Genomic DNA, 13693 nt, shown 5'->3' with positions numbered 1-13693 from the left:
CCAGGCAGGAAACTAGGTGATTTTGAAAATATCTATGAAAGGCGTGCTGCACGCTCAGTGGAATGACTCCCTCTTCAGTAAAGAAAGCAGAAAAGAGTGGGCAGATCCTCAGAGCAGGGGGAAACCCTGCCCACATCTCAGCCCACAGTCTGGGCTCTCACGAGTACGTTACAACAAAGCAGCCATCAGCTGGGAACTAAACAGGACACTCAGAAAAACCTTGGCAAGAAAGGTAAATCAACCCCAAACGACAAAGACGTGACCGAGCCCCATTTCCCCTGTGCACCAGTGCTGAATGGGAAGGATGAACTGGAAAATTTCCTCTGAAATTCTGGCCCCTACAGGCTTAAAGCCGCCAGCATATTAGAGAGACTTTTTTGAAAGTGAGGTTACATATTTAATTAGTCTCGGGGTTCCAGAAGTTTGTGATTCTCAGTTTGTGGTTCCTGGCACCAGCAGTACTGTAGCCTGCACTGAGGCTACCGAGAGCTTTGTCCTCACCAGCAGTTACAAGATCAGGCCCTTGAAAGCATGCGGTGATGAGTGGGAAGAGTCACACCGCAGATGGCGGCAACTGGAGAGTGACTTTTTTGTCCATCGCTACCATCTGACACTGTCAAAGCAGTGCTCCAGCCTTGTCCAGTGCAAGGGTCTGGAGAGCTGAGACACCAACTCTACCGGGAGCTCCTCTCGTTGCTCTGTTCACAGAAAACATTTTGAAAAGTCACGTCAAGTTTAATAGGCATCATGGAACTTCCCATTTTATAGCTTAGTTTGGAGGTAGGACTGCTTCTTTGATACTGTTGGATTAACACGATGTTTGTCCATACCCTGCACTGTTACTGGTGCTTTTCTAAACCAGCCCCTGCTGAGGAGCCAGCTGAAAGACTCGGAGCAGTGGCAAAGGCAGGAGGTATTTTTGTGTCCTTGCCTACTGGATGAGCTCAAACCTGTTCTGACAGCAAGTGTCCTCCTCCCTGGTGCCCATCAAGGGGGCTGTAAAAATGAGCTGGTGGCTCGGTCCACTTCCAGGTCCTACTTGACCGAAGCGAATTGTGTCCTGTTGTCCCCTTCCACCACGGCCGTGTGCGTGGACAGAGGGGAGGCCCAGCTGAGCTGTGAGATGGACTCTGCAATGCCACCGGGGTGGGAAGTCTGTCCTGCTGCTGCGTGGGGTGAGCTGGGACTTGCACGGGACACTTCACCTAGTGCTACCATCCCATGCCCTCCTGCCCTGGCTGTCTTCTGCACATCCCAGTGAGAGAGATCCGTGGTTATGTAGCATGAAAGAAAGGTTGGTGAGAAGGGTACAGTAGCAAATCGAAGGAAACTGAGGATACTTCCCAAACTGATTCATTTCTTGCCATCCATTGTAGGCCACCTGACTTTTAATAACATATATGCCATGCACGGAAGATGGGGAAATAGTAACTGGAAGAGAAAGGGTCCTGAGTGCTGAAAGCATGTAATTTCCCTTACTTGGGATAAATGGCAGCCCAGTAATGGCACGAAATAAAGTCGCAAGGTGTTTCTGTAAAATAACCAATACACCATTAAAATAAACAGGGAAAAATCTGCATATGTGCCTTGACTGATGAAGGAGGGAATGGACCAAGTCTGCTCTGAAGAAGTACGGAGTGACTGCTGAGGCATGGATTCAGGCTGTCACAGCAACGGGAGCTAAACAGGGGACACAGATGTGGCTGAGGCAGTGCGACAAGCCGGACAGGGATGATAAACCAAAGTGATGTGCAGTGGAGATATTTTGAAGATACTGAGCCAGATTCTCTGGTGAGCATCATCATGCGGAGGTCACTTGACACATGGTGGGGAGATGCAGTGAGCCCACCGGTGCTGCCCACCCTGGTCCCATTGCCAGCCCCTCCTGCCCTGCCACATCCATCCCCTGCTCCTCACCTTGCTGCCTCGTCCCACAAGCCGTGCTCCCCCTCCACTGCCCTCAGGTCCCAAATGGAGGTAAATAAATAGTTACTCGTCTGGAGATTTCCACCTGGAGAGGCATTGGTAGGAGCTGAGTGTTGGTCGGAAAGAAATACTCCCAGGATTAAATACTAAACCTCATCTCCTGCAAGCAATGCTTGCACTGATTTCAGCCGATTATCAGTAGTGGGACCTAACCAAAGACACTCATTGCTAAAACTCGTAAGCGAAATCCTCAAGTCTTGAGTCAACAGCAAGCTGCAGACAGCTCCAGAGGGATAAACTCCCTCCGTACCACAGCATCTTGCCCAAATGCACGGAGGAGAGGTGTCGACAGCCTCGGAAAAGACCTCTCTGCAAAATTTCTCTGGATTATTTAGTTGTTAAAGAAGATTCAGTGCTTTACACAATATCTAAAGAAGCAAGTTAGCCGTATCGTAACAGAAAATCCACTATCCTTTATATAGGCAGGTGGTGGATTTAGCACTTTATGAGCAATCATGCTCTCAGAAGTACCAAATGACAGCAAAGCACGAGTTTTGCAAGTGCCATAGCTAACACAGGCTGTTTGCTGAAAGGGAATTAGCCTTTTCCTCTGCAAAACCAAGCATTAAGAGCTAGCTTGACTTGCTACTAAATGGCAATTAGGCTGCTAAAAGCCCAGGTTGCTTTTGAAAAATAGGACTTGAACTCCTAAAACGTGCAGGCGCTCTTTCAGCCTTCTTTTTCCTTTCTTTTCTGTCTCTCACCTGAGCTAGTGTAAGAGCAGAGATGCAGCTGACCTGAAATTACCCATGAAAAATAAGGAAAAAACCGGTAAGACAACAGTTTCTTTCAGGCATGCAGAGGAGCCGTGTTCGTCCTTACCAGTATTGCCTAGTTGCAGATTAAGCAATTTGGGAATATAACGAGCACGTCGGCCTAATACCGAGCTGAGATTGAACACAGTAAAACCACCAGCAGCAGGAGCCGTTTAATCAGAAAGAAAGCAGCATATAGGGTCAAAATGACATTATCTCACGTAGCATTGGGAAATGCCCACTTCAGTTTTATCTACAAGATGCTGAGCGCCTCCTAAACACACCTGGATGGTGAAATGTGCCAAACCAGAAAGCTAGCAAAAAGCCTGTGTAGCAGTAAATCCCTTCTTAACTTATTTTTGCAGAAGTTAATATGGACATATGTTAGCATGAGCAAAAGGAGAGTGTACAAGCTTGTTCAGAAAGGATGGGTCTTCCAAGTGGCATGTCTGAGTGTTGCCCTGGGGAGGGGATGGAGACAGCTCACTTGATTTTTGTCCCAATTCTCACTCGATTCAGCACTTTTGCAGATCCTGGAACCACAGGTCTACACGTGATTTTTAGTTCTTATTCAAAAAGAAAGAAACAACTGAAACTCGTAGCCTTAGGAAATAGAATAGAATATGATCCTTGAGCGGGTTAAAGAAACTAAAGGTAATTTCAGGTGACCTGAGGGTGGGGGTGATGTGATCTGTGAGGTCCTAGGTCGAAGACACCATCCCATCTTGCATGAGGAGGGCTCTCCGGCACCTTGGCTCCATTCCAGCCTCACTGTAGCCTTACCAGAACTAAAATATTGGAAATGTGGGTGACAGCTTAGATTACACATCGTTAGAAACAGCCAGGAAAATCTGCCGCCAGCTCCCTAAAAGGAAATCTTTAGCTAACAAATACACTCCAGCCTTTTGAGCTGGCAGATAACGATGAAACAGTGAATAAAGTGCAGCTGGATTTCGGGGAAGCATTTGACCTGGTGCCATGCAGGGGAGCTGCTTCTGGCGTGACTTGGTCAGGAAGAGGAAGAGGAAGGTGGCCGTTCGGCTTTGTGGGGTGTCACAACGTGCCATGCTGCAGCTCCAGCACCACGGCCATGCCAGCGCCCTGCACTCGGAGATGGTCAGCAAGGCCTGATGGGTTTCATCACGTCCATGCGTCATCTCCATGTCCCTCCCATGACGCTACAACACACGGTTTTGTGGGAGGGATCCAATAGAGGGTCAAAGAAAAGCATCAGTTTACTTGTTTGTAGGAAAAACCCTGCACGTGAGATCCCTACCCATCACAAGGACAAACAGCTTCTCCATGTTTCCAGTCGGTTCTGTCCTACGTAAGGCTGTCAGATTTCCCGGGCAGGGAAACGCTGTGGTTTCAGGTCCCTTAGTGTCACTGGATCCTGGAAATGTGCACCACGGTGCTGCAATGCAAATGGATAATAGTGCTGCTGCTGCCATCGTCACCAGTAACCAGGACAAGCGATGCTGGTCTGAGTCTGTTCTGAGGACAGGAACCTTGTGGACACAGACAACTGGATTTTGCTCCTGCTGAGAAAGTCTCTGTTTGAAACAGCACATCTCAGCTCAGGGAGACTTCTCCTGCTGAGACGTTTTGAATAAATTCTGCATAAACCTTTCTGATATGGTGAAAATAATAATAATGAAATGGCAAGACACAGAAAGTGTACAGACACAGTGGAACCCAAGTTTGGAATGATTTAGACGATTCAAGCTTTTTTAGGGTGATAAGCAGCTACTGCAACTCACCACACGTTCACACAACCCAAGAGCTTGAAGTCAGCACGGAGGTTTGAATGAATGATTCATTATTCCGCACACGCTCCGGCTCCTCCGCCACTCCAGCCTGTACCCAGCTGGATCTCAGGAGAAATTCCTAGAGTGTGTAATTGTGTATAATGTGATCATCCTGCAGCAGGAAATAGGGTTGTAAGCATTCTTAGCCAGTACAATTGATGTCATACAGATATGGTCTGCAAGGAAACCAAGTAAAGACACATATTGCAGCGAGTCGTTTGGGAGGGAACGCAGCCTTCTGGGAGTAACATTTTAGGCAGGGAATGCATTTAAGCCCAAACAGGCAAGGTATCCGTAGTATTTCATTTTAAAATGGCTCAGCGTGACCATATTCGGAGGAAAAGGGAAGGTGCTGATCTGTGAGCCCCCACGGTCTTTGGTGGAGCCAGCAAGGCCAAATTTGGGGGTGCACCCCAGGAGCTTTGCATCCCTTTGAGAGAGGCTCCCGTGGGACTTTGGGCACGACGGGGTTCCGTGCTGTAGCAGCACCCTCCTCCTCCTCCGGCAGAGCTGTGGCCGTAGGGTCCTGCAGGCGTGGCAGGACCCAGCACCCCGGGTCAGGGCTTGCGGCCGCCCGGTAGAGCGGGCACCCATCGGTCTTGGGGGTGCGGAGCCTGAGCCCGCAGCACCCTCTAGAGGACCGCACCTCCCGGGACTTGGATGTACCGAAAAGCATCTCTCTCCAGCGATGATTTCTCAGGCAAGTTTAATCCATGGCTGGCTTGGGGATGCATCGCTACTGAGCCCTCTGCGTCTCTGCCGGGTGGCATCTGGCCTCCAGCTTGTCCCTCCTGGTGCTGGAGGGGCTGGAGATGGGCAGTGCTGCAGGCAAGGACTGGGATGGAAAGGGTGAGCTGGAGCAGGGGCTCCCCACCAAGCTGGGGAGCAGCACCCAGGGAAACATCCTCCGCACTCCTGCCTTGCAGGGCTCCCCAGTGTGTCCCCAGCTGCAGCCAATGTTGTCTTGATGGCAGCTTTAACCCAAATTGGGACAGGAGTCCTTGCAGGTAGCAGGCGTGGCAATGGATGCTTTGCTCCCACCCTGCGGTCCCCAGAGAGCCGTAGGCTGGAGCTGGGTGTAGCCTCGCATCCCTCGGGCCTTGGCACAGCATCCCTGCACTCACCTCGACAGGGCGGCTGCTCTCCCGCAGGCTGGGGCAGGCACAAGAGGAGCTAGGTTGAACGTTACCTAAAAGTGACCCGTCAGTGAAATCACACTTTAGTGTGGCCCCAAGGAACCACCGCATAAATTCCTACATGGAATTAAATGCACAGGTTACATCTGGACAATGGAATTCTATTACCAGTATCTGCTATACTCTTTCCAGTATGGGCTGGTCAACACGCAATCCTAACAGATATATGGGGCTCACCTGGGGCTTGTTGTGCAGAAGACATGAGACACCGGAGGACAAATACCCTGCGACTGCTGTACTGTGCTGGTCTGTGGCTTGTGGCTACAGCTGCCTTCATTTCTGGAGTTTCCCAGTTCCACATCTGATACTGGCCAAAATGGGGCTTTTCTGTATAAAGCAAGCCATTAACTCTGTCTCAAATCAATTCCGTATACGGTATCTAGTTCATATTTCTGAAGTTACAGTGCTTTATATTTTATTTCATAAACCATATATCTATTTCAAGAGGAACCATGTCTGAAACATGAAATCCTAAAATGTAAAAAAAAAAAAATAAACCCAAAATCTGAAGTCACAAACCCATCTTTCAAGTCAAAATTAAAAAATGCTGGGCAAACAGACCAAGTCCTCTCCTAAGGGATGTATTTTCTGTCTCTGCCTTGGATGTACAACGTGCACACTCAAGCCTGCGAGTCTGCTGAGGCTTGGTTGGTAAAGGATGAACTAAAGAAGGCGACCCAGAGAAGAGACTATCAATACTTTTCTGCCTGTTTTGTGAGATAAACTGGAGGAATCGGATAACGCCGAAGGCAGCACACCAGGAGCAGGACTGATCTCCAAAGCTGTGAGCAGGAGGGAGCCGGGAAGGTTGGTGTCCCTCTGGGTGACAGCCCAGCCTGCCGGTCCCCTCTCTGCCAGCTGCTCCCAGCTCTCCCATCCTGGGAAGGGCCTGGCCATCTGGAGACACCGGAGCATCCCTGTGACACACCTGCTTTTAAACTGTGCCTTTTGCAGGAACGTAAGGGAGCGTACAAGGACCCGGCAAGGATCAGAGAAGCTGAAGACCAAGGCGGTGGGATGGCATCTGCCTGGACAGCGTCATGCACCCAAGGGTGGCAAAGCCCCAGCGCAAGCGCCGCACAGCTTAGCCCTGCTGGTGTCTCCAGCTGAAGAGATGGGTCCAGCTCTTACCCGAACTCCTCTGGTGCCCACACCCCCTTCAAGCGTCCCTCAGGTTCCCTCCCCAACGGGTCCCTTCCAGCCCATCTGCCCCAGCAGGACTCCAGCACTGCTCTCCCTCGTTAAACACATGGCCCACGGCCCGTGGCCCTTGGCCGGTTCTCCGGTAGGGACGTACCATACGGACAGGCCATCAGCAGGGCACGGCCAAGCTCCCCAGCAGCATGCAGATGTCCCCTGCCTCCCCTGGGCACCAGTCATCTCCAAGTAACAGCAACCTGTGAAGCCATGATAACGCTATCTCCCTGGCCTCCTCTCCTTTGTCCTCAAATGGGAACTCACAGGATGTTTAATTAGCGAGATCAGGCGAGATTACTCATCACTGATTCTGGGTATAAACACTTTCCTTTGCAGAATAATTTCTTTTTTAAGAACTCCCCCCCACCCCCTTCTCCAAATTAATTTCCATCCCAGCCACGAGCCTCAGTAGAAAATCTTGCCATAACCAATTTGAGCTAAATATTCTGAGTAATCAATCAAAGCACTGGAACCAATTTTGAAACTGTCACTTTTAATTTTTCCAATAAAAAAAATTGAGCATTTCACTCACAGTGCTGTTGTGATTCAAGCTCTTAAAACCTTCGCTCCACCGCATCAGAGACATACTTGAAAATCTGAAGAGCCGGCACAATTTCAGAGAAACTAAACCAGATTGATTTTTAGCAGTGAGAAGAAACCTGTTTCTTCATGTGCCTTTAGATCCATCTCACAAAACCTTTTCTCTTTCTTCCCTACTTCCCTTCTTTACAAAAATAACTACGGAGTATTAGTAATTTCATACACGCAAAAGGCTGGCACTAATTAAAAAGCTGACACATTATTGAGGGCTCAGTGCATAAATGCATGGCTAACGAAGGCCCAAAGAGCAGATATTCTTGGTGCCGGGATGGAGGAGAGGATTTCTCCGGCCTCTGGCGTGGGATGCCTGCGGACACATCAGCCACGGAGGAGCTGACCTGTGAGAGGAGGCAGGAACAGCCTCGGTACAAAAGCGGCTGGAGAAATCCACCCTGAGAAGAACAGGTCTATTAAACATACTAGCAATTGCGCTTTGTGTTCAGGGTACGCGTGGGCTGCGTTTCTGCTCGGCAAGGAGCCATCAAATTAGAGGCTTTGCAAGTCGTTCATCAAGCGAATGCTTTGGCTGTAGCAAAGTCAAAGGGAGTTTTGCCATTGCCCTTGCCAGCACCTTCCTGCCTCCCCTGCACAGTTTGTGCCAGCTACAGCTCGTAAGCTGGCGCTCACTTGTGGTTTTTAACGGGCTGATGGATGGGGATGAAGTTGTGCCCAGTAAAAGCATCGCGTACCTACGCGTAGGCGAGGGAAAACAGCAAAAGTAGCAACAGTGCCTTCAAGGTGGGCCCCCACAACATGTAGAAAAGGGAAAGGATCTGTCCTACAAACTGATACCTAAACTCTCTACGTTCAGGACCACTTCTAGTTCCACATTAATTTCACGCTGAGATAAGCTTGCGTTGAGATACCACGCGCCGCTAGCACAGGAACCAACCGATGCCGGCAAGACGGAGCCAGCAATGGCTGCCAGCCTCAGGTGCAGCCGCCCTGTGGTACCCTGACGCCTGCGCTGCTGCCAGCCAGCACCTCCGCGCCCAGCATCGCTCCTGCTTGCCGTTATCTCCGCTTGCAAGACCTCGTAAGCGTGATGCGGCAAGCGTGTCATTAGCTGTGAGATGTCAGAGCGGTAGCAGAAGCTGACAGCGTCAAGCAGCAGCTGCCTGTCTTTTACCAACAACCCCGCTGCCTTGAAGCTCCGGCTCTGTTATCTTGGTTTATTGTGTTTATCAAGGGCACAGATTGGATTTGGAAGTTTTGAAGATGCGAAGAGCCCTTTGGCATTTGAGGAAGGAGATGAAACCTAAGAAACAGAGAAGTTAATATGTTTTCAGTTTGCAAGAGAGCTTGGAAATGCCAGCGATGCTTTGTTCATCTCTTCTTCCCCTGGAGGACAACACTAATCCGCTTTTTCCTCTCTCTATGCTGAATTTCCTTTACCGAAAGTTAAAAGGGACAGTGGCAAGTTAATTCTATTTTGGAGACAGACCGGTTTTGTATGTGCCTTTCATAATGCCTTTGGATTATTAAAACTCCTTTAAAATAGGATTTATTTATTCATTTATTTAAAGAAGTCCAATTTTCTCTTTCTAGGCTTTCACTCCAGCAATCTCTCTCCCAGGAAAACCCAAATGACTCAAGTCTAGCCGTTTTTCTTGCGATTCTGGGCCTTTTCCCATCATGTCTCAACTGCTGGGGCAGCACTGCCCAGGCAAGGCAAGAGCGGAACTCAGCCCACAAGCAGGATGAGGCCACGGTCCCCAAAATAAGGAGAAACAAGACCAAAGCCAAATGTTTTGACACGATAATTGGTTGTATTTTCAGTCCACTGATACACATTCATTTACTAGATACAAACGGAGTCGAAAGGAAAGCGATCGTTAGCAGAAACAAGGATACAAAACTCAATTCCAGCAGCCTTCACAGAAGGGATATTCAGTGTTGACAACGGCACCGTCGGAAGGTAGAGACGCACGGAGACCTGCACTCACACCCAAAGTGGAAGCTCTCTTTTTGTCGATTACTTTAGCTAGAGAAATGATTTAGATAAAAAAACAACATTCCCAGAACTGTGACTTTCGACACTTTTTTCTTATTTCCCAAACGTCAGGAAAGAGGTAAGTTGGAATTATTTACACGGAGGAGATTTTACGAGAACACACTGGGAGGTTAAAAATAGAATAATTGCAAATACGGAAAATACAACAAGAAAACAGGCAGGGGAAAAAAATATAATAAAAACCCAAAGAGAAACCCCAAGAGGATCATTGCATTCAGTGGTCGATGTACAGTTTGTGGGTCTGCCCCACTTTGATACACCTTAATTTTGCATGCTTAACTTGATTCACTGCCATGGCATTACGCTCCTGGTTTAAACCTCAATTCTACAAAGCTCCTGGTTTCAGCTGTGCAGAAGGGATTGCTGGTTTGAAACAATTTGCAGAACGAGTGCCACAAAACGCGAGAGTGTACTCACAGCTTGTGGGCCACCCAAGAGATGCCAACCTCTACCCACATACCTGGTGTGGAGACCACTTGCTTTCTTCTCCTTGGCCACCGCTGCATCCTACAGACCAAGTCCTCTCTGCCAGAAAACCAATGCAGCAGCTCTGCAGCTGATGGAGTTGTGTCAGTTTAGACCAGCGTGGATTTGGGTCTTTACATTTGACAGGAGAAGGAAACGGTGTTAACCTAAAGGACCATGCAGACTTTTAGTTCAATGTCCCCACAAATGCAGCTTCTGGGCACAGATTACAACCCCTCCACTGTCCTAACTACGAGTGCACTAAAGACTTCTTACACTGAGATAATAATAAAAGCAAACCACATCTGAGCTTGATTGTACATGGATGTTTCCTTGGAAGGAATAAAGATTCTGTAAATTATTGATGTCAGCGTCCCAGCTAAGCAAAACCTGCACTGAGGTCTCCCCCAGGGACAGCACCAGGATTGCAAAATCACGTTGTGAAACCTGATCAAAAGAAAGGGAAGTGGAATGTGTGGGGTTTAATCCAGCAAAGGTCACATCAAGCCAGGCGACAAACTGAGACCAAGAGACCAGAAACTGAGCCAAGCACTTTGCATCTGCCATGGAGCACTGGAGTAGTTCTCCTACACATTATTTTTTAGTAAAGTTCTTTTACTTTACATATGACGGACATTTTATCCCTCATTTTTTAAACCATGCACTAACTTTATAGTAAAACATTTATCCAGTCCAACATCTATACAATAAAACACGTATTTTAAAATATCAGACTATTAAAAAGATATGGTAATGAGTGTGAGTTCTCAAAGTGGCATGTGTTAAGGAATAAATGAAAGGAAAAAAAAAAGTGTTCTGCTCAGGTTGAACTACAAAATAAAGTCTGAGCCTGGGAGAAGTTCTCGTTTCCTACAGTTCTAACAAATACATGCCGCAAGAAACAGTTTGTGTTTCTGGGTTTGCCAGTGCTTGAATCCACATCACTTGTTACAGTACTGTATATTTGTGAGCGATCGTCTCCAGTTTGAAGGTATTAAAAATAAACCCACGCTGGTATTACGGACTAAGAAGTAGTGATTGTTAGGTGCAGAAATTAACTCTCTCAAGGCGTTCAACCTCACAGGCTTCTTAATATAAGAAACAGTTTGTGTTTCTGGGTTTGCCAGTGCTTGAATCCACATCACTTGTTACAGTACTGTATATTTGTGAGCGATCGTCTCCAGTTTGAAGGTATTAAAAATAAACCCACGCTGGTATTACGGACTAAGAAGTAGTGATTGTTAGGTGCAGAAATTAACTCTCTCAAGGCGTTCAACCTCACAGGCTTCTTAATATAAGAAATGACCCTCCAGCCGACAGGACCCAAGGAGCCAGCTCCGAACAGCACAGCCCACGGACGCGAACAAGACTGATGCCTTCACTGGAAATGGCTCCAGCCCCATCAGCTGTTTGGGGCGAGCAGTGCTGCACCCACGGCGGGGTTCGGTGGCCCCACAAGCCCCTGGGGATGCGGGGCTCTCTGCACTGGGTCGAGGCTGCCTTGCACACCTTCCTTGCATTTGAACGTTCCTAAATTCCTGGTATCAGGAATTTAACACCAACACACGGAAGGGATGTTCAGTGCGGCTCCTCTGTGATCACAAAGGGAAATCTCCTCCTGGACAGAGAGCCAATGTGAAGCCCGTCTGCTACTTTAATAATGAAAGACCTTCTTAATTAGCACTTTTTCATACAGAATCGGTCAATTAAATCTCTTCTTGTGGCTCTGCTGTGTCACTTGGGACCAGCAGCCATCACTGTGGGCCAAGTGTTGCAGAACCTGGGTGGTTTTGCCCCAAAGCAGCCTGGCAGATGGGGACTTAACGCCACTGGAGTTATGAAGCCCCAAGAGTTAGCTACCTATCACCTTAAAAGACAATATAAGGATAATTTAATGATTACAAGAATCTTTGCTAATATAAGGATGGGGACAGTAAGAGCACTTAAAAGATGACAGGAGTCTTGCACTTCTTCAAGGTTCACGTGTACAGGTTGCAGAGCTGAATGCCTCCTTTTCAACTATGAATACAGATCTGTGAGACTTACAATGATTCTCTGACAGGCTGTAATTCTTTAAAGTCAGCAGCTTTGTTCTAACTAAAACAGCTAAAAACATATCAGAGGAGAAAAAGCTCTGAACTAGCACTGATGTGAAATAACAAGACAGCTTTGATCTTTCTTGATTGCAAACGGTTGGGGCACATATTGCTCTGGCTCTGCAGGGGGTGACCCCAGGTCAATTTTTTTAAGGAAAAAAAAAAAAATCAAGAGAACTTACTTACCCCGCTTACAGCGTGCCAGCTAAAAGCATCAACCCTCTGGACCAAAGATCATCCCATAAAATGCTGCACATGCACTTCCAACAGGCTAACCAGACCACAGATGCACCAACCAGGAAGGACTGTAATTGGCAACTGCATCTACAAAACACGAGTGTAAAACAGTGGAAACTGCAGGAAGGGGCCGAGGCTCGGGCTGCCCTGGAGGAACGTCTGGGGTTGTTACTTACTCAGGTGATGCAGCAGGTACAGAATTACCTGGTGCCTATTTACAGGTCTGAAGACACAGAAAGCAATCAGCTAAAATGTGGTGCCAGCTATGTTTTGGGGGTAGCTAGGCAACTGGTGTGATTCTTTTCCAGTTAAAAACAGGTGAGACTGTTGGAAGAGCCAGAAAAGGGAAAAATAAACTTGCTTGTGAACTAAAGTAAATACCAGTTCACTTGGTCTTTTGACTAAGGAGAGCTGGGCACAGGGTTAAACCCAGCTAGCAAAGGGATTCCCCCCCAGACGCAGTGGCAGCAGAGGAGCTCAGCCTCCCCCTTCTCCAGATCCGACTCTCATTAGGTGTTTCCAATGGTCTGATCTCTTAGTGTTTGACACGGCACTGCCACCCGCCAGGCAACACCTCTCCCGGGACGGCATTTGGAGCTGGACATGAAACTGGGAGACATGGCTCATTGCAGGATGGAGGATGGAGCGAAGGCCCAGGATGGCACCTACCACGCAAGGTCCCGACCCAGGAGCGGTAGTGTTTTGCCCAGGGATGAGGAATCGAATTGCTGCTTCGCTGCATAGCAAGATGCAAAATAGCTTTGGAAACTGTCTTACAGAAATGGAAAACAGGACTGGGCACGCTGAGTTTTACCTGTGCTTGGGAAGACACAGCCTGCATGACTGAGCTCAAGATTGTGGCTGGTCTAATAACAAAGTAGACCAGAGACAAGGCTTTGCTAACTGCTCCCCTTCCCCCTTGCATTCACCCCACCTACAAAGCGACACGTCAGCTCAGTTTGAGCATGGCCTCAGCTCTAGCTTAGTGGCCCTTCCCTTCTTTAAATAGAGAGGAAAGAGATGGCAAGGAAGGTCTACCTATGTACTGCAACAGAAACGCATGAATGGAGGACCCACAGCGCAGGGCTTAGTTCAGCCCATGCTGGCTTTTGAGTTTCTGTCCCATCACACACAGTGCCTTGCTTTCCCCTTGAGCTCTGGAGATCTAAGGCTTGAGTTTAAACCTTGATCCTCTCCTGAAGAAAGGCTTCATCCACAGAACTGACATGCTGCGTTTCTGTAAAGGCCAGCAGACTCCAATGATTTTCAGCACCTCAAGCTCCACCGAGGCTGCCCTTTGCCAAGACATCGGCAGCGCAACGCCGCACGAGGGCTGCTG

The sequence above is a fragment of the Cariama cristata genome, unplaced genomic scaffold (genome assembly GCF_000690535.1).
Source record: "Cariama cristata isolate BGI_N322 unplaced genomic scaffold, ASM69053v1 scaffold27115, whole genome shotgun sequence".
Lineage (NCBI taxonomy): Eukaryota > Metazoa > Chordata > Aves > Cariamiformes > Cariamidae > Cariama > Cariama cristata.
The sequence above is the reverse complement of the archived record's forward strand: the minus strand, read 5'-3'. Positions refer to the sequence as shown.